Here is a 24,114-nt window from a genome sequence, read left to right as displayed (position 1 = left end):
GGAAATCTTGGGAAACATGTAACTAACTAAGGTTGGCAAAGTAAGTAAAAGAGAAAGGAAATGCATCAGCATTTCATAAGCTGAGTCAAGAGTCTTCTTCTCTGGGTCATTGGAAGAATCTCTAAGTGCCAGCAAGGCATCTCAAAGAGACAAGGGAAGAGAGGACTATAGCTCTCAGAGTTAAGGGGTTCAACAAGCAGTGAAGATTGGGGAAAATCTGTCTGGTGAGGTCTAGAGTGGGACTCTGCAAGGGAGAGCAAGGGAGGAGAATGCTGCAAGTCAATCTGGAAAACTATATATAAAAATTCATAGGAAACAGTGATTCTTCCATCCATCACTTGACATGATGCAAAATATTAAAATGTCAAGTTGCAAGCAGTCATACGACTCAGACTTCAACATCAGTAAAAGTTCCCAGGTTCTTCATGTGAAACTGCTTCCATCCTAGCATATTCATGTTAATTCAAACGTTTGTATACATATTTGTTCCACAGTTCCTGAAGATACCACACTCAAGGTTGGGTCCCCAGGTCTACTATGCCTAAAACAATAGAGGATCTATTATCAAGCTGACATTCTCATGAGAATGATATCTGAAAGAAAAGCAAATATTAACAAGAATGACTAAACATTTTCTGCACAGTCAGAAATAGGACGTTAGCACCTCACTTAGGCTAGGTAAAATGAATTAAAACATCACACTCAATTATGCATCTAATACACAATTTACATTCTACACAATAAATACAATTTTAATAAGCTCTGCCAGTGTTCATTTTACAGTAAATACAAAAGAAAATAATGCTGCTAACCCTTTCGTGTAACTATAGCGCAAAACGACATTCTCTGCATTTACATGTTACTTTTAAAATGTGCCTCTAATGAAATCTAATCACTTTATTGCAAACTGTTAATTAACATGATGAATTATAATATGGAAATAAATTAATCTGTTAAACATAAACGTAGAAGGCTATATTGCATGCCTTTTGACTAATAACCTAGAGTTAATGCACATTAATATGACTTTTCAGTGCACCACTTTACAACAAAACTATTAATACTTTGATTAACACAATGTATTAATTGTGACATATCGATGATCACTGTGACATGAGGGACAATACTAAAATGGCTGCTACACCAGGGGTATGCAGCAGCTGAGACTGGTGCCATGCATCTATGCTTACATTAGAGTGGGGCAATCTGTGCTCAACTCCTAATGATATTTAGTGCTAAAACAAGCTCAAATGAAAATTGTGCCTACTTTGGCACTAACTAGCCCCATAAAGAGAGATCGACTGTTGACTGTTCTCCTCTATTGGGAAATTGTGAATTTGTTTTGTTTCTTGATCATTCTTGTTAAGGAAATTGGTTTCACAAACTAATCATGGGAAAAAATTGAATCCTCTCTCCAAGAGTTCTCTGTGCAAACTCACCAAGTCCTTTGATACTTCATTGATTGAATTTTGCTTTAAAAAAAATCTATTTAGTATATCCCAGCTCATCCACATTTTATTAGTGTGTTGAGTGTCGGCATCAGCACCATGTCTGGCACTCCTGCCTCAAACATTTGTCACTTCACGCTAAAAATAATCTAGAGAAAGCAGCATAATATACATGTAAGAAGAAGGAGGGTTTGGGCCTGGCAAGTGGGTACACTTGCCAAGTCGAATTTACAGTTAAAACTGCACACACAGACACTGCAGTGGCAGGTCTGAGACATGATTACAGAGCTACTTATGTGGGTGGCACAACCAGTTTTGCAGGCCCACTAGTAGCATTTGATTTACAGGCCCTGGCACCTCTGGTGCACTTTACTAGGGACTTACTAGTACCTCAAATATGCCAATCGTGGATAAACCAATTACATACAATTTTACACAGAGAGCATATGCACTTTCGCACTGGTTAGCAGTGGTAAAGTGCTCAGAGTTCAAAAGCCAACAGCAACAGGTCAGGAAAAAATAGGAGGCAGGAGGCAAAAAGACTGGGAATGACCCTGCAAAAAGGGCCATTTCCAACACTGCTCAACTGATCTATAATGGGACTAAGCATGTTTTAATTTTCCCACTATTGCACTCTCTAAAGTGGGTGACAGCTCCAAAGCATATTATCTTTAAGGCATTCTCCATTTGTCACAAAACTTTGTTTTTTACACAGCCTAATTTTAACAGGATCAGTCTATTTATGTTTCATAAACTCCTGAGTAATCTCAGATCCACTCATTCTTAGACAGTCAAAACGTCCCCTTTTTAAAAAGATATCATGCAGGAGGACAACTGTTTTGCACAAGCGAAGCTTCCTTATAGAATAGTGTTCCTTTCAACCTGTGCCGATTATTGAACCCTTTACCATTTTGCAGCTCCCAACCTAAACTGAAATTGTGCCTTTCTCCCTACACTGGTATTTCTTTTGCTTTGTGGCCAATGCACTCCAAGAGCCAGATCATCACTGCGTAATTGTGTGCTTTATAAATAAACATAGCATACCAAGTGTTGGACTTGGCATAGTTGGCAAGGTCTCCCCTAACTTTTTGCCTCTGCTTCCCAGGTTGCTTCTGTGTGCTGGATTCTGTTTTTGCTGTTTTGTTTGCCCTGGACACTTTACCACTGCTGACCAGTGCTAAAGTGGAAGTGTTCCCTGTATAAATTATATGTGTACATTGGCTTATCTATGATTGGCATATTTGATTTACTAGTCAGTACCTAGTAAAGTGCACTAGAAGTGCCCAGGGCCTGTAACTCAAATACTACTAGTGGGCTTGCCACACTGGTTGTGCCACCCACATTAGTAGCCCTGTAAACATGGTTCAGACCTGCCACTGCAGTGTCTGAGTGTGCTGTTTGAACTTCCAATTCAATTTGGCAGGCCCAAAACCTTCCCTTTTTATACATGTAGGGCACCCCTAAGGTAGGCCCTAGGTAGCCCCATGAGCAGGGTGCAGCATATGAGATGGGACATGTACTGATGTGTTTTACATGTCCTAACAGTGAAATACTGCCAAATTTGTTTATCACTGTTGCAAGACCTATCTTTCTCATAGGTTAACATGGGGGCTACCTTTAAATATCATTAAAGCTCAGATTTCCTTTGGGAGCAGATAGAAATATGGAGTTTATTGTCTCTGAACTCACAATTTAAAAATACATCTTTTAGTGAAGTTGGGTTTTAGATTGTAGGTTTGAAAATGACACTTTTAGAAAGTAGGCATTTTCTTGCTTAAACCATTCTGTGACTCTGCTTTTTGTGGATTCCCTGTCTGGGTCATTTTGACAGTTGGGCTGTTTGCACCTCTCCTCTAGACAGTGACACAAAGGGAGCTGGGGTGTAGCCTGCATATCCTGATGGGCCATCTGAGCTGAGGGGAGGAGTGGTCACTTACACCTGGAAGGGCTGTGCCAGCCCTCACACAATGCAGTCTCCAATCCCCTGGTGTGGCCTAGGCAAGGCATGATCTTACAAACAAGAGTGGTTTTTATTTGAAGTAGGCCTACTTCATAGGCAGAAAGGGGTAGAAGGGGAGGACTCAAAACCCCTGAAAATGAGATCCCTTCTGGAATAAAGAGGAACCTCTGCCAAGGAGAAGAGCTGAAGAGTTGAGAAGTGCTTCCCCTGCCTGTGACTGTGCTTTGTTGGGCTATCCTGCAGTTGCTGCTTCTGCCTGTGAAAGGGGACAAAGACTGGACTTTTCTGCGCTGGAGAAGAATCTCCAAGGGCTTGAACTGAGCTTACCCTCTGCTGTTGAAGTCTCAGGGCCATCAAAGACTTCTCCTGCCAGCACTTGGACTCTCTGCTGAGACTCCTGCCCTGCCAGGTGGTGCCCTGTCCAGTTCCTGGGCCCTTGAAAGGTGAAGTTGGCAGACAAGAACTGAAAATCCACGCACAGACTGCCATGCGGGGAAATTTTCGACGCACGTTGCGTGACACAGCTGATAAACGGAGTGCCGCCGACTTCGCTGCTGAAATCAGTGCTCCACTGGCATCACTGCTGGAAGATCGATGCAACGCGGGTGGAGAAACAACACGCAACACCTGCTAACAGAGGCTGATGAAAATGCAAACCCCACGCAGCGCAGGTTTGTGATACCCTGCAACCAGATTTTCAACGTAACATCGCTGGGCGTGAAAAATAAATCAATGCAAAGCCTGCCAGGACCCGAGTTGCCCATCCGGATCGACGCATCACTCTCTTGTGGGAGAGAAGAAACGACGCATGCTGACCCGACCGAAGGAGGAACAATGCACGTTCTCGCTTGCGGGTGAGAAATCGACGCATCGTTGGCCTTTTTCGATGCACACTCGCCTGTGCAATGTTACTTTGACGCAACCCAGGTACTTTCTCACGCTAGCAGCATTAACACTGCTTTCTAAGGATTTAAGACTCCTTCTTTCTTTTTAATTCATAACGTGACTTGTGTTTGGTGGATGTTTGTCGTTTTGGTCTTGTTTTGTTTAGATAAATATTCCCTATTTTTCTAAACCTGTGTTGTGTCATTTTGTAGTGTTTTCACTGAGTTACTGTGTGTGTTGGTACAAATACTTCACATATTACTTCTGAAGTTAAGCCTGCCTGCTCGTGCCAAGCTAGCAAGGGGGTTAGTGGGGGTTAACCAAGGAGGATTCTCCTCGACCCTGACTAGAGTCAGGGTCCTTGATTGGACAGGGGGTAACCTGGCTGCCAACCAAAGACCCCATTTCTAACAATGAGCAAATACCAAAGCTGTAATCAACTTCATGAGATAAGGAACATACACCATCATTCACTTTGTCTGTAACACAACATATTGTAATCACAAATAAATATGACACAAATACCCACAATATGTCAGAAATCCTTATTAAAACATTGTGCTTTCCTTCAACACTGCTGAGGCTAAATCTATGCATGTAGCAACCCCCAAAACCACACAATAATGATCCATAAACGTGCAGGGAAGCCCATGTGACTGCATCACAGGTGTCCCCAATAGAAATCCCTTTAATGGAAACCCAGGAAACAGAAAAAAGCCGTGTAGATCTCCCCTAAAGTCAGTTTTCCACCTCTGTCTCTTGAGAAGGATGAGCAAGCAACATGACCTGCCTAATCTACCTACTCAAAGTAGAGTTGGAAGGTTTAAGACCACTATCAACAGAGCAAAATATCAATAACAAGCTGTCTGCCTTCTGAAAGTGTTCCACCCTCTCCAGATACAACAAGACCTGTCACTAGACATCCAAAAGACGCAAACCTTTGTGAGGATCTGGGTAGAAAACTGGAAGCACTACTCCCTTAGATCTGCTAGTTAGCTGAGGATGGAACCTTGGTAAAAACATGGGCTCAGACCTTAAAATAAGCTTATCTGGCAGAATCTTCATAAAAATTGAGGTCATGAGTAATTAACCCAGGTCCCCTATTCTTCTTGCCTACAAAATAGCCACAAGAAACACCACCTTCATGGTCTACCTCCGCCAATGGTTCAAAAGGAGGGGATTGAGGAGCTCACAATTCTAAAGGAAGATCCCAAGCAGGTGCTGGATAAACCACTCTAGGCCTCTGGAGAAAGAAACGCTGCATTAATCTGGAGAATAAGTGATCCTAATAACCTTAATGTGTGCTCCTAAAAGCCTTCAAAGTCACCCACTGAGTCCGTATCATAGAAAGGGCCAAACCCAATGTGAAACCATCTGACAAAAAAATATCTAACACCTTCACTGGTTCAACTGGCCCTGAGTCTATCCCTCTCTTTTACACCATCAGGAGAAGGAACCTAGTATATGATCACAGGGTTGAAGGATTCCAGGAATTCTGGATCAACTTAACCACTCCCTCAGAACTACCCATAGCCAAAAGATTCACTCTCTCATCAGCCAGACCTGAAGGTGTAATATTTGCAACATTCCTATCAGAAATAGAGGCTCCATAAGAAGATAGGGATGGTCTGGGATCTCCAAACAGGGCTGCATCCTGGATTCATCAGAAGAAGATACCATGATCATCTGATCCACCTTGGTACTACTACAAGAACTCAGGGTTTTTCCTCTCTGATCATATGTAGCACCCTAGCAATCATTGGAATCAGTGCAAATGCATATAGCAGTTCTCTTGGCCACCTGAACAACATTGCATCCATCCTCCATGCTTCAGCCAAGAAATAATAGTACAGAAGTATGGAAGGAGAGCATTGTCCCTGGATGCAAACAGATCCACAGTTGAACATCCAAATGTCCTTTGCAACTGTCAGAACACATCCTTTGTCAAAGAGATAGCAGTCACTGAGGGACAAATTCTGCTCAGGATGACAGGAACCCAATTCTCGCTTCACTTGGAGATACACTGCCCTCTGGGACATTAGATTGAACTCTGCCCCTACCACTATCTCCTGAGTCATGAGCCACAGAGACTGAACCCTTCAATGCCCTTGGTGATTTAAATACCCTCTAACCACCTGGTTGTCTTTCTGGACTTGAACATGACGACCCTTGGGACAGGTAGCAAACATCATGCAGGCCTTCTGAACTACCTTCACCTTCCTGTTATTCAAGGACCAACCAGCTTGCAGATGGTCTTATTTTCCCTGGACAGAAAAAGAATCTAAGGTTGCCCTCTTCCCCAACTTGCTGGCATCCATAATAACCACTCAAGATGGAGTCACATGACATGTCAGTCCCCTGGAGAGATTGTAGTTGTTCAACCACTAGTCCAAGGCACCCCTGATCTGATGATACACATGCACTGGTAGATCGTAAATCTGGGAACATGGGGACCATTGTGCATGGGGATGGTTGAACAGGGGATACATGTGCAAATGTGCCCATAGTAGAACCTTGATTGCTGCTGCCATCAACCCCTGCAATCTCAACAAAGGATTACTGGAGATGTTTCCTGATTGAGAGGACTCCCAATTTCCTTCATGATTGTCTTTCTTCTCCTCTTTGGCAAAAAGACCTGAACATTGACCATATGCATGTGATACCCAATGAACATTAGATTCAGAGTGGGGACTAGACTGGATTTCCTGGCATTGATGAGAGAACTATGATCTTACAGGATCCTGCATACCTCCTGGATGTGGCTGATTACATTAGAAAAAAAGCAGAGATCAGTCAATCATGGGGTGAAAGAAAAACTTTTATTCCCATCTTATGAATGACTCTCACCAAAGGTACTAACACTTTCGTAAACATTCTAGAGAAGATGTTACCCAAATGGAAGTACCTGAATCTGGTTTTGCAGGTTGTTAACGCAGAATCTGAGAAGGCTTTGGGAAGAGGGATGTAGCAGCATATGGAGATAGGCACTCAGCAGATCCAACAATGTCATCACCTCCCCTTGATCCAGAAAGGGAAGAATTCTTGAGTAATTTGGAAATTCATTAGAGGAATAAAAGATTTGACCCTCTGTAAGTCCAAGACTGGTCTGAAATCACTTGATGCCTTTCTTATCTTAAAGAGAATGGAGTACACTCCCTGACTCCTCAGATGATGAGGAACCAACTCTATTGATCTTCTTGGAAGCAGGTCTTGAATACCAGGTGGAAGAGAAATACGTTTCACTGGAGTGGACAGAAGGGGGGTGTACACAAAATATTCTGGGGCTGGAAAATTAAAAATGAGGTGTAGCACTACTCTATGACCCTCAACACCCACAGGTCTGATATTGAACTCTTCTAACTGTCCAGAGAACTTGTCAATCTGTTCCCAACCTGGATCTGCATGGTGGATTCACCAAGATAGTCAAGATTTTGCTTACTGCTGTGCCCCTAGATCTGACTGCTGAGACCTAGTTTTGAACAAGAAAGGAATGCCTTGGCCACGTCTCATTTGTTGAAAGGGCTGGTTGCCTCTTGTCAACTGTTCAAACGTTCTGTTGCCCCCCAAAAAAATCTACCACTTGATGGGATCATTTGGTGTAAAGGTTTCCTGTCCTCTACAGATTTTTTTAACTATTTCCTCCAATGGAGCACCAAAGAACTTAAGGCTTTAAAAGGGGATCTTAATCAGCAACACAATCTGTGCTGCATCCGCTTTTCAGTTCCGTAACCAGACCTGCCTCCTGTCTTAAATACCAGGCCCCGCTGGGCCTAAGATATCACATGATGTATCAGACAACACTCTAGTCTGTTGTTCCATGATTATCCACGTTGGAGTAATATCTGCCCCCGTTTCATCAGTTTCACCAGACTCTGATAGTCTTTACGAAGGGACCAAATGTAATCTGACTACTAGGTAGAAACCCTAATAGAACAATTAGCAGGAGCATTAGACTGCTTAACTGCAGTGTCCACACTTGTGTCCATGGGATCGGACATAGAAGCATCCTCTGATATAATAATTTATTGAGATGATAAACAAGCCATCAATGCATCAACCTTAACCCCTTCTGTGCCGAGGACGTAGTGGTTACGTCCTTCGGCACAGTGCTGCTGTGCCGAGGACGTAACCACTACGTCCTCGGCAAACATCCCAGAGGGAGCGCTCTCGCTCCCTCTGTGTGCTTTCCCCCACCCCCCCAAAGTCAGGGATGGAAGGGGAAGCCCTTCCCCTCCAACCCCGACTACCCCCAACCCCCCCTGTGACGTCAGTGCGCGAGCGCGCGCTGATTAGTCACAGGGTCTCCCCCATCGTGCTGGAAGCAGAGCTTCCAGCGCGATTGAAAGATAAATGCTTTTGCATTTCTCTTTCAATCCCATGGGGGAGGCCCCGAGAGGCTTCAAAGGGAAGGAAATGTATTTCCTTCCCTCTGAAGTCTCTCACAGGGTTTCAAAAGCCGGATTGCTTGCAATCCGGCTTTTGAAACCCCACTAGACACCAGAGATTTTTATTTTTTTCAATGAAACTGTCAAAACGGAGCGACCCCTTGGGCAAGGGTCACTCCCAGGGGGGGCATTTTTTTAGGAAGGCCTTTTCTGCCTTTTGGCCTATTATTAGGCCGATCTGCCCCCAGGGGGGGCAGAAACCTCTAGGCATAAGGGAGCTTTTTTTGTTTGTTTTTTGCGATGTTTTCTTTTTTTTTAGGTAGGGAGCGACACCTTAGGCAAGGGTCGCTCCCTGGGGGGGGGGGATTATTTTAGGCCATTTCTGCCCCCCTGGGGGGTAGATCAGCCCATTTTGATTCGGCTGATCTGCCCCCAAGGGGGGCAGAAACCACTAGGCACCAGGGATTTTTTTGTTTTTTTGTTTTACAGATGGGGAGCAACCCCTTGGACAAGGGTCGCTCCCCTGGAGTGGCAAAATGTATTTAGGCCATTTCTGCCCGCTTTGGGGGCAGGTCAGCCAATTTTAGGTCAATCTGCCCCCAAGGGGGGCAGAAACCACTAGGCACCAGGGATCTTTTTTTTGCGCCGTCACGCAAGGGGAGCGACCTTGTAGGCAAGGGTCGCTCCCTGGGCGGGGGGGTAGGGGGAGCAAAATTATTTTAGGCCATCTCTGCCCCCCCTGGGGGCAGATGGGCCTATTGGTATTAGGCCGATCTATCCCCAGGGGGGGCAGAAACCTCCAGGCGCCAGGGCAAATTTTTTTTTTGTGTTTTTTTTTTGTTTGTTTGGTTTTTTTTTAGAGATGGGGAGCGACCCATCAGGCAAGAGTCGCTCCCCTGGGGGGCAAATTGTATTTAGACCATTTCTGCCCCCCTTGGGGGCAGATTGGTCGATTTTAGGTCAATCTGCCCCAAGGGGGCAGAAACCACTAGGCACCAGGGATTTGTTTTTTGGCGCCAATGTCACGCAGGGGGAGCGACCCCGTAGGCAAGGGTCGGTCCCGGGGGGGCTGGGGGTTCGGGGGGCAAATTTATTTTAGACGGGGGGCAGAAACCTGTAGGCGTCAGGGCAAATTTTTTTGGTGTGTTTTTTTTTTGTTTGTTTGTTTTTTTAGAGATGGGGAGAGACCCATCAGACAAGGGTCACTCCCCTGGGGGCAAACTGTATTTAGAGCATTTCTGCCCCCCTTGGGGGCAGATTGGTAGATTTTAGGTCAATCTGCCCCCAAGGGGGCAGAAACCACTAGGCACCGGGGATTTGTTTTTTGGCGCCAATGTCACGCAGGGGGAGCGACCCCGTAGGCAAGGGTCGCTCCTGGGCAGGGGGAGTTTGGGGGGGTGGGGGGTCAAATTTATTTTAGGGCATTTTCCCCCCCCCCCCGGGGCCGGCTGAGCTAGAGGCCAAAATCCACAGGTAGGCACTTTGCAAAAAACACCTCTGTTTTCTGTGAAAAAATATGTTGTTTCCACGTTGTGTTTTGGGCCATTTCCTTTCGTGGGTGCTAGGCCTACCCACACAAGTGAGGTACCATTTTTATGGAGAGAACTAGGGGAACGCTGGGTGGAAGGAAATTTGTGGCTCCTCTCAGATTCCAGAACTTTCTGTCACCGAAATGAGAGGAAAAAGTGTTTTTAGGCCCAATTTTGATGTTTGCAAAGGATTCTGGGTAACAGAACCTGGTCAGAGCCCCGCAAATCACCCCATCTTGGATTCCCCTAGGTCTCTAGTTTTCAAAAATGCGCTGGTTTGCTAGGTTTCCCCAGGTGCCGGCTGAGCTAGAGGCCAAAATCCACAGGTAGGCACTGTTTTCTATGAAAAAATGTGATGTGTCCACGTTGTGTTTTGAGCCATTTCCTGTCACGAGCGCTAGGCCTACCCACACAAGTGAGGTATCATTTTTATTGGGAGACTTGGGGGAACGCTGGGTGGAAGGAAATTTGTGGCTCCTCTCAGATTCCAGAACTTTCTGACACAGAAATGTGAGGAACATGTGTTTTTTTAGCCAAATTTTGAGGTTTGCAAAGGATTCTGGGTAACAGAACCTGGTCCGAGCCACACAAGTCACCGCATCTTGGATTCCCCTAGGTCTCTAGTTTTCAGAAATGCACAGGTTTGGTAGGTTTCCCTAGGTGGCGGCTGAGCTACAGGCCAAAATCTACAGGTAGGCACTTTGCAAAAAACACCTCTGTTTTCCTTCAAACATTTTGATTTGTCCACGTTGCGCTTTGGGGCGTTTCCTGTCGCGGGCGCTAGGCCTACCCACACAAGTGAGGCATCATTTTTATCGGGAGACGTGGAGGAACGCTGGGTGGAAGGAAATTTGTGGCTCCTCTCAGATTCCAGAACTTTCTGCCACAGAAATGTGAGGAACATGTGTTTTTTTAGCCAAATTTTGAGGTTTGCAAAGGATTCTGGGTAACAGAACCTGGTCCGAGCCACACAAGTCACCCCATCTTGGATTCCCCTAGGTCTCTAGTTTTCAGAAATGCACAGGTTTGGTAGGTTTCCCTAGGTGCCGGCTGAGCTACAGGCCAAAATCTACAGGTAGGCACTTTGCAAAAAACACCTCTGTTTTCCTTCAAAAATTTGGATGTGTCCACGTTGCGCTTTGGGGCGTTTCCTGTCGCGGGCGCTAGGCCTACCCACACAAGTGAGGTATCATTTTTATCAGGAGACATGGGGTAACGCCGGGTAGAAGGAAATTTGTGGCTCCTCCCAGATTCCAGAACTTTCTGCCACAGAAATGTGAGGAACATGTGCTTTTTTAGCCAAATTTTGAGGTTTGCAAAGGATTCTGGGTAACAGAACCTGGTCCGAGCCACACAAGTCCCCCCATCTTGGATTCCCCTAGGTCTCTAGTTTTCAGAAATGCACAGGTTTGGTAGGTTTCTCTAGGTGGTGGCTGAGCTACAGGCCAAAATCTACAGGTAGGCACTTTGCAAAAAAACACCTCTGTTTTCCTTAAAAAATTTGGCTGTGTCCACGTTGCGCTTTGGGGCGTTTCCTGTCACGGACGCTAGGCCTACCCACACAAGTGAGGTATCATTTTTATCGGGAGACGTGGGGGAACGCTGGGTGGAAGGACATTTGTGGCTCCTCTCAGATTCCAGAACTTTCTGCCACAGAAATGTGAGGAACATGTGTTTTTTTTAGCCAAATTTTGAGGATTGCAAAGGATTCTGGGTAACAGAACCTGGTCCGAGCCACACAAGTCACCCCATCTTGGATTCCCCTAGGTCTCTAGTTTTCAGAAATGCACAGATTTGGTAGGTTTTCCTAGGTGGCGGCTGAGCTACAGGCCAAAATCTACAGGTAGGCACTTTGCAAAAAACACCTCTGTTTCCTTCAAAAATTTGGCTGTGTCCACGTTGCGCTTTGGGGCGTTTCTTGTCGCGGGCGCTAGGCCTACCCACACAAGTGAGGTATCATTTTTATCAGGAGACGTGGGGGAACGCTGGGTGGGAGGAAATTTGTGGCTCCTCTCAGATTCCAGAACTTTCTGCCACAGAAATGTGAGGAACATGTGTTTTTTTAGCCACATTTTCAGGTTTGCAAAGGATTCTGGGTAACAGAACCTGGTCCGAGCCACACAAGTCACCCCATCTTGGATTCCCCTAGGTCACTAGTTTTCAGAAATGCACAGGTTTGGTAGGTTTCCCTAGGTGGCGGCTGAGCTACAGGCCAAAATCTACAGGTAGGCACTTTGCAAAAAACACCTCTGTTTTCCTTCAAAAATTTGGATGTGTCCATGTTGCGCTTTGGGGCGTTTCCTGTCGCGGGCGCTAGGCCTACCCACACAAGTGAGGTATCATTTTTATCGGGAGACGTGGGGGAACGCTGGGTGGAAGGAAATTTGTGGCTCCTCCCAGATTCCAGAACTTTCTGCCACAGAAATATGAGGAACATGTGTTTTTTTAGCCAAATTTTGAGGTTTGCGAAGGATTCTGGGTAACAGAACCTGGTCCGCGCCACACAAGTCACCCCATCTTGGATTCCCCATGATCACTAGTTTTCAGAACTGCACAGGTTTGGTAGGTTTCCCTAGGTGGCGGCTGAGCTACAGGCCAAAATCTACAGGTAGGCACTTTGCAAAAAACACCTCTGTTTCCTTCAAAAATTTGGCTGTGTCCACGTTGCGCTTTGGGGCGTTTCTTGTCGCGGGCGCTAGGCCTACCCACACAAGTGAGGTATCATTTTTATCAGGAGACGTGGGGGAACGCTGGGTGGAAGGAAATTTGTGGCTCCTCTCAGATTCCAGAACTTTCTGCCACAGAAATGTGAGGAACATGTGTTTTTTTAGCCAAATTTTCAGGTTTGCGAAGGATTCTGGGTAACAGAACCTGGTCCGAGCCACACAAGTCACCCCATCTTGGATTCCCCTAGGTCACTAGTTTTCAGAAAGGCACAGGTTTGGTAGGTTTCCCTAGGTGGCGGCTGAGCTACAGGCCAAAATCTACAGGTAGGCACTTTGCAAAAAACACCTCTGTTTTCCTTCAAAAATTTGGATGTGTCCATGTTGCGCTTTGGGGCGTTTCCTGTCGCGGGCGCTAGGCCTACCCACACAAGTGAGGTATTATTTTTATCGGGAGACGTGGGGGAACGCTGGGTGGAAGGAAATTTGTGGCTCCTCTCAGATTCCAGAACTTTCTGCCACAGAAATATGAGGAACATGTGTTTTTTTAGCCAAATTTTGAGGTTTGCGAAGGATTCTGGGTAACAGAACCTGGTCCGAGCCACACAAGTCACCCCATCTTGGATTCCCCTAGGTCACTAGTTTTCAGAAATGCACAGGTTTTGTAGGTTTCCCTAGGTGGCGGCTGAGCTACAGGCCAAAATCTACAGGTAGGCACTTTGCAAAAAACACCTCTGTTTTCCTTCAAAAATTTGGCTGTGTCCACGTTGCGCTTTGGGGCGTTTCCTGTCGCGGGCGCTAGGCCTACCCACACAAGTGAGGTATCATTTTTATCGGGAGACGGGAGGGAACGCTGGGTAGAAGGAAATTTGTGGCTCCTCTCAGATTCCAGAACTTTCTGCCACAGAAATGTGAGGAACATGTGTTTTTTTAGCCAAATTTTGAAGTTTGCAAAGGATTCTGGGTAACAGAACCTGGTCCGAGCCACACAAGTCAACCCATCTTGGATTCCCCTAGGTCTCTAGTTTTCAGAAATGCACAGGTTTGGTAGGTTTCCCAGGTGGCGGCTGAGCTACAGGCCAAAATCTACAGGTAGGCACTTTGCAAAAAACACCTCTGTTTTCCTTCAAAAATTTGGCTGTGTCCACGTTGCGCTTTGGGGCATTTCCTATCGCGGGCGCTAGGCCTACCCACACAAGTGAGGTATCATTTTTTATCGGGAGACGTGGGGGAACGCTGGGTGGAAGGAAATTTGTGGCTCCTCTCAGATTCCAGAACTTTCTGCCACAGAAATGTGAGGAACATGTGTTTTTTTAGCCAAATTTTGAGGTTTGCAAAGGATTCTGGGTAACAGAACCTGGTCCCAGCCACAGAAGTCACCCCATCTTGGATTCCCCTAGGTCTCTAGTTTTCAGAAATGCACAGGTTTGGTAGGTTTCCCTAGGTGGCGGCTGAGCTAGAGGCCAAAATCTACAGGTAGGCACTTTGCTAAAAACAGGTCTGTTTTCTGTGATGAGTCCACGTTGTGTTTTGGGGCATATCCTGTCGCGGGCGCTAGGCCTACCCACACAAGTGAGGTATCATTTTTATCGGGAGACTTGGGGGAACACAGAATAGCAAAACAAGTGTTATTGCCCCTTGTCTTTCTCTACATTTTTCCCTTCCAAATGTAAGGCAGTGTGTAAAAAAGACGTCTATTTGAGAAATGCCCTGTAATTCACATGCTAGTATGGGCACCCAGGAATTCAGAGATGTGCAAATAACCACTGCTTCTCAACACCTTATCTTGTGCCCATTTTGGAAATACAAAGGTTTTCTTGATAGCTATTTTTTACTCTTTATATTTCAGCAAATGAATTGCTGTATACCCGGCATAGAATGAAAACCCACTGCAGGGTGCAGGTCATTTATTGGCTCTGGGTACCTAGAGTTCTTGATGAACCTACAAGCCCTATATATCCCCGCAACCACAAGAGTCCAGCAGACGTAACGGTATATTGCTTTCGAAAATCTGACATTGCAGGAAAAAGTTACAGAGTAAAACTTAGAGAAAAATTGATGTTTTTTTCACCTCAATTTCAATATTTTTCTTTTTCAGTTGTTATTTTCTGTAGGAAACCCTTGTAGGATCTACACAAATTACCCCTTGCTGAATTCAGAATTTTGTCTACTTTTAAGAAATGTTGCGGTTTCTGGGATCCAGCATTGGGTTCATGCCCATTTCTGTCACTGACTGGAAGGAGGCTGAAAGCACAAAAAATCGTAACAATGGGGTATGTCCCAGTAAAATGCCAAAATTGTGTTGAAAAATTGGGTTTTCTGATTCAGGTCTGCCTGTTCCTGAAAGCTGGGAAGCTGGTGATTTCATCACCGCAAACCCTTTGTTGATGCCCTTTTCAGGGGAAAAACCATAAGCCTTCTTCTGCAGCCCATTTTTCCAATTCTTTTAAAAAAAACGAAATTTTCACTGTTTTTTGGCTAATTTCTTGGCCTCCTTCTGGGGAACCCACAAAGTCTGGGTACCTCTAGAATCCCTAGGATGTTGGAAAAAAAGGACGCAAATTTGGCATGGGTAGCTTACGTGAACAAAAAGTTATGAGGGCCTAAGCGCGAACTGCTCCAAATAGCCAAAAAAAGGCTCGGCACACGAGGGGGAAAAGGCCTGGCAGCGAAGGGGTTAAACGAAAGTGGAAAGTCTTCAGAAAAAACTAAATATGGCATATCTCCTTGTCAAATACCTATGAAAATTGGATTTATCAATGTCTTGCAAGTCATTCTCAACCACCTTCTTAATAGAAGTGTTTATGGGCAGTGACTCTGGCTCCTTTCTCTGATACTGTCTGACTAAATCCTCAGATTCCTCTGCCACTGGAGTAGCTGTAAAATCCATGTTGTCCTTGATATGTTGAAGAGCTATTTTAAGTCTTGACTCTTAGCATATCTGCCTTGTAAACCTTCCTCCTCCTTATCTGGATCCGTACTGGTCGAGGGATCCACACGCTTTTTCTTAAGAGAGGATGGCTCCTCTCTCCCCTAAAGAGCCGCAGCCACCACAGAATGTATCATCTGTTGAATAGCCTGCATTATAGGCCAGTGAGGAGGCTCCTGTACCAAACTGCTACTAGCACTTGACACCACTATTGTATCTCCCTATTCCAACATGCCAAAACCACTTCTGTGTTCCAGGTATATATAGTTGCTAAGCAACGAGGGCAATGAGAATCCCACCATCATCCTCACTGCCTAACAACACATAAAAACATGATCAATAGCACATGTGTGCCTACACCTGACTGCAAAACGGTCCAGCTAGGCCAGGGCCTCCAAGACCACAATCCAGGAGCTGAAACATGTTCTTTACATGCCTCGCTCCTAGCAGGAGCCCATTCAAGCAGGGCTTCTATAAACCAATGATTGCTTTTTGTTTAAAAATAGCATTAGTCTGCCAACAATGGTCGAAGTACGGAGTCTTTGGGCCTGCTATACCTTGACCTCACCCCACTTACCTGTCAACTTAAGTGAAGCGTCTGCAAGCAGAATTAAAAAAAACAGGACGTGGAGTGGGTCTCACTTCCTTTGAAAGTTCGGGACCTGGGAAGAGCAAGTTAGCCATGTTGAGGAGGGTTGGAAATGTCTAGAATGCAATTTTGCTTAGAGGGTTCTGCGTGGGAGCTAATGCCCATTATGTAATTATTGCGCCAAGGAAGACTACCAAAGAGGTAATTAGCAGTGAACAAGTATCCTAGTATGCAGCAGATTTAGGCTGTCTCTAAATTGTGCCGGGCTTCACAAATCCTCTCATGTACTCCTGTACTTGCTTTCAGCATCCTCATTCATGGGCATCATTTAGGGGTCGCTAGCTACAGTGGCATAGCAAAGGACCCTGTAGCTTCCGTAGTACAGCGCCCCCCTTTAATACAGTACACTTTGCAACGGCAGCAGACCCTTGCCAGGGTTCAGGAGGCCCCCTCTACAAGGTACGTTGCAGGGGGGGCCTTACGTTTGTTATGCCACTGTCTAGATGTTGCAGCTGCGACCTCTGATCATCAGCTTCTGACCACTGGCATGTTAATGATGAACCCAATATTTAAGACAGTAAACTGAAATTATTGCTTTCCCAGACAGCAGTATTAAAACGGCCTGGACACGTGGGCGCCTCTATTTTTTGCGCAGTTAGGTAGCTTTTTACAAAAGACCTATTCAATCTTAGGGGAGGGTTCAGCCATGTAAGCACTGGCTACTTGTCAGGATAATATGAGAGCATGAGTGGTGTTAATGCACACTGACTTTGTCTGCTGAAAGACAGCTGAGGAAGGGTGTCAGAAACCAGAACTCTGCTGCTCCCGCACACGGCTTCCCACCAGGAGACCTCATTAGCAGAACACAGGTAAGTCAAAGGAAACTCAACTCATGTATTTTTCTTGGCTCTGCTGGGACTGCTAGCCTGCTGTGTAAGCAGTGGAAAAACATGGGGAAGAAGTGCACAGACAGGAACATGGGAATAAAACGTGGAGACAAAAAGAAGTAAACTTCAATCTGTTTTTGAAATAGATAGTTGGATTTCAAGTGGGCCGCAGGCAAAGGGGAAGTGTGCACACACCACAAGCAACGTGTAGATCTTGGCATCTCCAAGCCACATCAGTGTCAAGAATTGCCCGCCAGTGACTTCAGCTAACATAACTATGAAAAGAAACTCATGCTGCAGTATTTGCAAGCAGATCATTGAATTTAGGGAGTTTAGACAGTGGTCAAGTTAAGTTTCTGACAATATTCAGGTAACTGACTTAGGGGGTCATTCTTACTTTGGCGGGCGGCGGAGGCCGCCCGCCAAAGTAACCCCGTCAGAACACCGCACCGCGGTCGAAAGACCGCTGCGGTGATTCTGAGATTTGCCCTGGGCTGGCGGGCGGCCGCCCGCCAGCCCAGGGCAAATCAACCTTCCCACGAGGACGCCGGCTCAGAATTGAGCCGGCGTAGTGGGAAGGTGCGACGGGTGCAGTGGCACCCGTCGTGTATTTCAGTGTCTGCATAGCAGACACTGAAATACTTTGCGGGGCCCTCTTACGGGGGCCCCTGCAGTGCCCCAGGGGCCCCGCGGCACCCCCTACCGCCATCCTGTTCATGGCGGGTTTCCCGCCATGAACAGGATGGCGGTAGGGGGTGTCTGAATCCCCATGGCGGCGGAGCGCGCTCCGCCGCCATGGAGGATTCAGAAGGGCAGCGGTAAACCAGCGGGTGACCACCGGTTTACCCTTTCTGACCGCGGCTGAACCGCTGCGGTCAGAATGCCCTTCGGAGCACCGCCGGTCTGTCGGCGGTGCTCCCGTGGCCGGTGACCCTGGCGGTCACCGGCGGCCAGGGTCAGAATCAGGCCCTTAATGTTGTATACACACACTGCTTGAAAACTACATTTTTATTCAATTAAAGCTATGATTAAGAAAAGATAAATGCCTGAAAATATGTAAGCAGATTCTTTCATGTGTTGTGTGCCATACAATACTCATGTCATATGAAAGCTGAGCTTGGTTTGGTCTTGAGCTTCCAAGGACACTTTGACCTAAGCCAGAGATAGGCAATTGTTGTAGTCCACATAGTCTCACATGAATGCAAAGTTCTGATTTGGACTTATTTCTTAGTGGAGTCACTTCACTTTCAAAGCAGAAAGTCTATCTCGGCCTCGTTCCAACTGTTAAGAAATTAAACATAGCTCCTTGAAGCAGTCCTAACACACTTTTTAAAAATGTAAACCCAGTGTAATCAGGCCTTTCCATTTCTATGCAATGCTGAAGAGGAAGGTCTTTGCTAATTACATCAGCAGGCATATTGCATGATGTATTGTTTCTCTGCATAATTAATAGTACCAGCTCTCAGAATTAAGCACTGTGTATTGTCCTTGCTACAGGGCGCTGTCAAATAGTTGAAGTATTGCACAGAAAGCCACTATTAGCCTCTGTACGAGTTGTACATTTCTAGTCAAAGTTGTAACAAGAGCATCTATGTCATGCTGTGGACAACGTAACCTGTTCTCTTTCTCTGCTTCATATTATATTAGTTGTCAGTGGCTTCCAGGGGCAAACCTAGCCATGTCTGATTTTTTCTCTTATGTAATGAGCTATCATAGATGATATGGATTTTCACTTAACACTTCCTGTGATGTCATTCTGGGGTAAAAGGGCACATGATGTCAGTTCTGCTACCTCTGGTATTTTAGTGAATCAAAGTTGATGCCTGCATTGCTGGAGGAAAAACCCTTTGATGGTCATCTCTTTACAGCCTGACAGTTCTCACCAAATAAAAGTGGCAATTTTCTCATTGTGCATGACTATAATCATCTGTGCAACTCCCCAAGGTTTGCCACTGGCTCATACTTCAACACCTATATCCTTTGTTTTACACATATTTTGAAAACTTTCAGAATTCACTTCCGTATCTATGCTGACCACATCCAGATTCTCATTAGAGCAAACAATAAGCCTGGGAATGATTAACAAGTCATTGACTAATAACTCCAAAGTTGGATGTTTCTGAATTCCTGAATGGATACTTCAAAGATGCAGGTCTAATGAGTTATTTTAACCTAGACTCACTAACATTTTACTGGCTTTTTTCACAGTTTTACCCACTAGTTTCTTTTACAAATACCCAAAGCCTATGAGTCATCACTAAATTTCCTTCTAACGTCCAGAAATTCGGGCTTGAAGGCCCATCCACTAAGTTCCTATATTGGATACTGCCTGCTCTTCAATTGGAAGGCCAGGCTTTACCTTAGCAGCAGTAGCTGAACAAACTGATTCAGACCCCTCTACTGGGGAGGATGTTCGGCTCCGGAGACAGGCCTGGCTATACCTAAGAGGCATACATTTCTCTTAGCACCAGCAGTGGTCAGAGTAGGTTATGCCTGTAGACCTATCCCCCACCACAATGTATACTGAAGGTCATCTCCAGCTTCACGGAAAGGCCTCAGAATCAATTAAGAGCAGCACTGGCTGTGCCACTGAGTCCACAGGAGGTTGCCCATTGTCAGTCACTTTCAGAGGCCAGTCGGCCTCCCCACGTGGTGCTTCCACTGGCCTCATCTTCCAGAAGCACTAGCACAGATCACCAGGGACAAGAAATGCAGGGGTTCTTCGTGCATCAAAGTTCATAAACTGTACACCGACTTCTCACCCATTTATTTTTAACAACATTTGCATTGTGCTCTATTGAATTTGTAATCCATGTGAAGAAAGTGATGCAGATCACATAATCTTTTGTTTAAAGCGTGTTGCAGCTTTTAAAGTCTTTTTGATCTGAAATGTAAACAAAACTGTTAAATAGTAGTGAAATAAATCCCTTTATTAAATGCTTTATATATTTTGAATGGTTGTGACATTGGTAGGGGTGATCGAAATTTCCATCATTTATTTTTGTGTAATTATGTGAATTATTGGTAAAATATTGCATAAGTACCCATAGTTATCAAAATGCACCATGAACAGCCACTCACGTTCTGTTGTCATAGTTCATTTGCGGTAAATTTTTATCACAAATGGCACATTCAGTAAAACATTTACTACAAAGAGCATGTAATTGGGATTATGTGAAGTGTCATAATAACGTAATTTAAGGAATTTCACGAAACAAGTGTAATGCGGAATTTCTAAAATTATCAAAATTACACTGGTGTAATTTAAATTTCACTCAGGTCTATGGGTTAGCTGAGTGAACAGTGGTTTTGTTTTTGCATCTGTGCTGGAATGCTTTCTAAACAAAAGGTCAGAGTGTAATTGCTTTTCTAATGCATCTGCAATGCTATTGTCATTCTGAATTTAAGAAGTGGAAGTATGCAAAGAAGATAATTGATTTTGCCATTCAGCTGAGAAATGTATGAATTTGTTTAACAAATTTACTAAACTTAAAAGGCTTTATTGGATGGCGTTTTTAGAGGTCAATATGTTTATGCACTGATATTTAGGAAAGATAAATACTTGCATTTGGTTAAAGTGTGTGTGTGTATTCACTGAAAAAAAAAGGTTACAAGCAGGTTATAGTGAGGTTCTGAATTTACTTGCACAAAACCAACAAAATTCAGCAGTTATAGTTATGGTTAACTCAAGTAACTATAACTCGCTCCCAAAGGTAACTATAACTCGCACCCTAGCCATGCACAGTTTTCTCATCAATAATTTTATTGCAAATGTTGCAGTGATAATATCATTGATGCCATAGAAAGTGTCATCAATATTGTAATATGTGTTATAGATAGCTGTGCATGGTGAGGGTGCAAGTTATAGTTACCTCAGGGCACCAGTTATAGTTACTTGAGTTTACTATAACTATAACTCATGAATTTGTATGGTTTTATGTGAGTAAATTCAGAATCTAACGATAAGGTCTCTGGAACCTCTGTTTTCTTCAGTGAATTTCTATTTTTTTAGCTGCACCTAAATATAATCAGTGCAACGCACGGCATGGGCAGCAAGTGTTTAGCCACCAACCCTGCCTCATGCACCCAAACCCGAACTGTGCACACCCTTTGGCCATGCGCAGCATGGGGACAGATGCGGTGGGTGGACTCTTTTTTTAAAATGTTTCTCTGGATCTGCAGAACCTCTGCGAATTTACACTGGAAGCCACACTGAGATCTGCAACAGATTCAAGTATCGAACAGAAAAAAAGTGCAATTATTTTGCCAAGGAGGGGTCCCTGAGGATCCCTCTGTGTGTCCTATGGGGTCAGGATACCTGTATCCTGACCCCTATATGTTTTTGCACTTTATTTTTCCCACCCACCAGCTGATGCGACAAACAATATGGTGGCCGCAACTTTTCTTTCAGGTTGCAGGCAGCAAATCAGGGCCTTTTCCGGATTCGCCTGAGGATCTCAATCCTTGTATATCTATATTTTTTAAACTTCAATAACTCAGAATCTACTGAACAGATTTACACCAAAACACAAAAAGCACAATCCGTGTACCAAGACCTAGCTTCCTTTAAAATGTAGTGTAATTCCATTCAGCTGTTCGAGTTGTAGGCATGTCTAAACACTCTGTGGGTAAATGCATAAGGAAAATGCGTTATTGTGTAGTGCCTTTAAATTCACTAGTGTTATGCAGAGTGAAATGAAGATGTAAACCATTAACAGTACAATGTTAAATGTATGTATGGGCTCCCATGTGGATCAGGTGTGTCTGCCGCAAATTTACATGGCGGCTGCGCTGAGCACTGCAATAGTACTGCGGATGCACCCAAAAATACTATCACGTTGGGCTTCTTAACAGGAGTCTCAGAGGGGGCTAATAAAGACTGACCACTGACAAATGGTACAACAAAAACAAAATATGAAAGGAAGGTTATGATTTGCTAACTAAATCAGTATCACTGAAAGCAGTGTGGGAAAGGTTGCCATTATTGTTTCTTTTGTACAGAGCGGGGTATACCATTCTTGTACTTCTGACTTGACATATTCACTGACAAGATATTCTCTGTGATACTGAGCCACATGCACACATAGTTACATACCAAAACACTCACTCAGTTAGTAAGCAACCCATACAGGCACTTACATACCCATGTAGATACCAATAGAAATCTTAAGTCAGCCAAACATTGTAACTTACATTTCCAGTGGCACACCTACAGCCTTACTGATGCACTCACATAGATATGTACTCAAGTACTGTTACAACTAGTCTCTCATCCATAGACTAACTCATAAATGTATTTATACATCCGAAATGACAGACTTACACCACCAGTTACACACTGCAAAAACACCTCACTTATACACTCAGTTACAGTCTCTGAAAACCGCTTATGAATCTAAAATTGGCATAGCCAAAGAGTAACTGACACAGTGAGAAAGATACTAATAAAACCATTCACACACCCATTTACTCACCTAAACATGCACTAACATACTCTTTCACACCCCCATTGATGCACTGTCATTCACTGAGATACATATACAGCCATTCATGTATCCAGGGACCACTCGGTTACAGAAAGATGTAGACAGCCATACACCCAGGTACACAACCAGTCGCCCACACATACAGCCACTGACATACCTATTTAGAAAACCATAGGTTTACTCACACATCCAGTCAGAGGGTGACGGATGAACTTATACATCCACCCACACATCTACAGAGCACTTATGTATCCAGCTCAAACACAGCCACTTGCACACACAGTTGCATACCCAAATGCTAAGTAACACAGCTGATAAGTAACCCATATAGGAAATTACATACACATTTAGAGACCAATTGAAGTACTAAATCAGCCAGTCGAACAATGAGATTGTTACTTACATATACAGTGACACATCCACAGACCCACTGATTAACTCACTTAGATATGAACTCAAGTTGTGACACAACTAAGTTAGTCATTTATACATTAACTCATCAACATATGTATACCTCCAAAACTGATAGACGTATACAGCCTGACACACACTGACTATTTGTTTTTCAGATTTATACATATATTTACAAAGGAAGATTTACAATGCCAAAAGGAAAGAAAGAAAAAAGAACAGAAAAAGCTAACAGCTTAAAACTCAGAGAGAAAAGGGACATAATATGGAGAAGGTCCTTAAAGAGAGAAGGGCTGCTGGAAAGAAAACTACAACATTTCTCAAAATAGTACATGGAAAAATTAAAAAATGTTCACAAACATGTAAATGAAAAGTGAGGTTTAAAATCAGTTCAGAAAAGAGTAGGAGTAAGTAAAATTGAAAGTAAGAGATCTTATAGGAAAACAGCTAGTTTAAAAAGAGTTAGAAACAATTTAAAGAAATATGAGTGAGAATGTTTTGTAGTGGAGTGAAAGAGAATTTTTTATGAAACATGAAGCAGTATATGAGGAGAAGGGAAGCAGTGAAGCAAAAAAAAACATATTGTGATTGTAGTTGATAAAGCCTTTGCCCTGAAGCTGAAACTATTTATTTTGATACCGAACAGAATGAGAACACTGGGCCCAACAATATTGCCTACGAAGCGAATTTGTTTAAAAAAAGGCTTATTAATAAGAGTAATTTTTGCACAATTTTTAAAAGGTGAATGAAAGAACAGTCTAGTACAGAGCCTTTCTTTCATGAAGAAAGTTACTTACAAGAGAACACATTAGTGCATGCAGTTGAAACAATTGGTCAGTGCTTTGAGGTAAAAGATGGTACTCCCATTGCAAAGAGGAAATGGTTCCTAGAAATGTAGAGGAAGAGATAGTTAAAGGCATACAAGGAAGAATTAAACATGCC

General features: G+C 44.2%; 1 protein-coding gene across 5 annotated transcripts in view; it reads right to left on the bottom strand.

Annotated features, from left to right (window-relative positions):
• The window catches only part of SGCZ (sarcoglycan zeta), a 4,310,842-nt gene that overhangs the window by 3,746,234 nt on the left and 540,494 nt on the right, over window positions 1-24,114 (bottom strand). The window contains exon 2 of one of the 5 annotated variants that reach the window (XM_069200756.1): window positions 23,970-24,058. The exons of the other annotated variants lie outside the window; for them this stretch is intronic. The gene's annotated coding sequence lies outside the window, so the exon portion shown is untranslated. The remainder of the gene's footprint in view (window positions 1-23,969; window positions 24,059-24,114) is intronic. 5 annotated transcript variants of the gene reach the window in all.

This window comes from Pleurodeles waltl, chromosome 1_2 (genome assembly GCF_031143425.1).
Source record: "Pleurodeles waltl isolate 20211129_DDA chromosome 1_2, aPleWal1.hap1.20221129, whole genome shotgun sequence".
NCBI lineage: Eukaryota > Metazoa > Chordata > Amphibia > Caudata > Salamandridae > Pleurodeles > Pleurodeles waltl.
The sequence above is the reverse complement of the archived record's forward strand: the minus strand, read 5'-3'. Positions and strand labels throughout refer to the sequence as shown.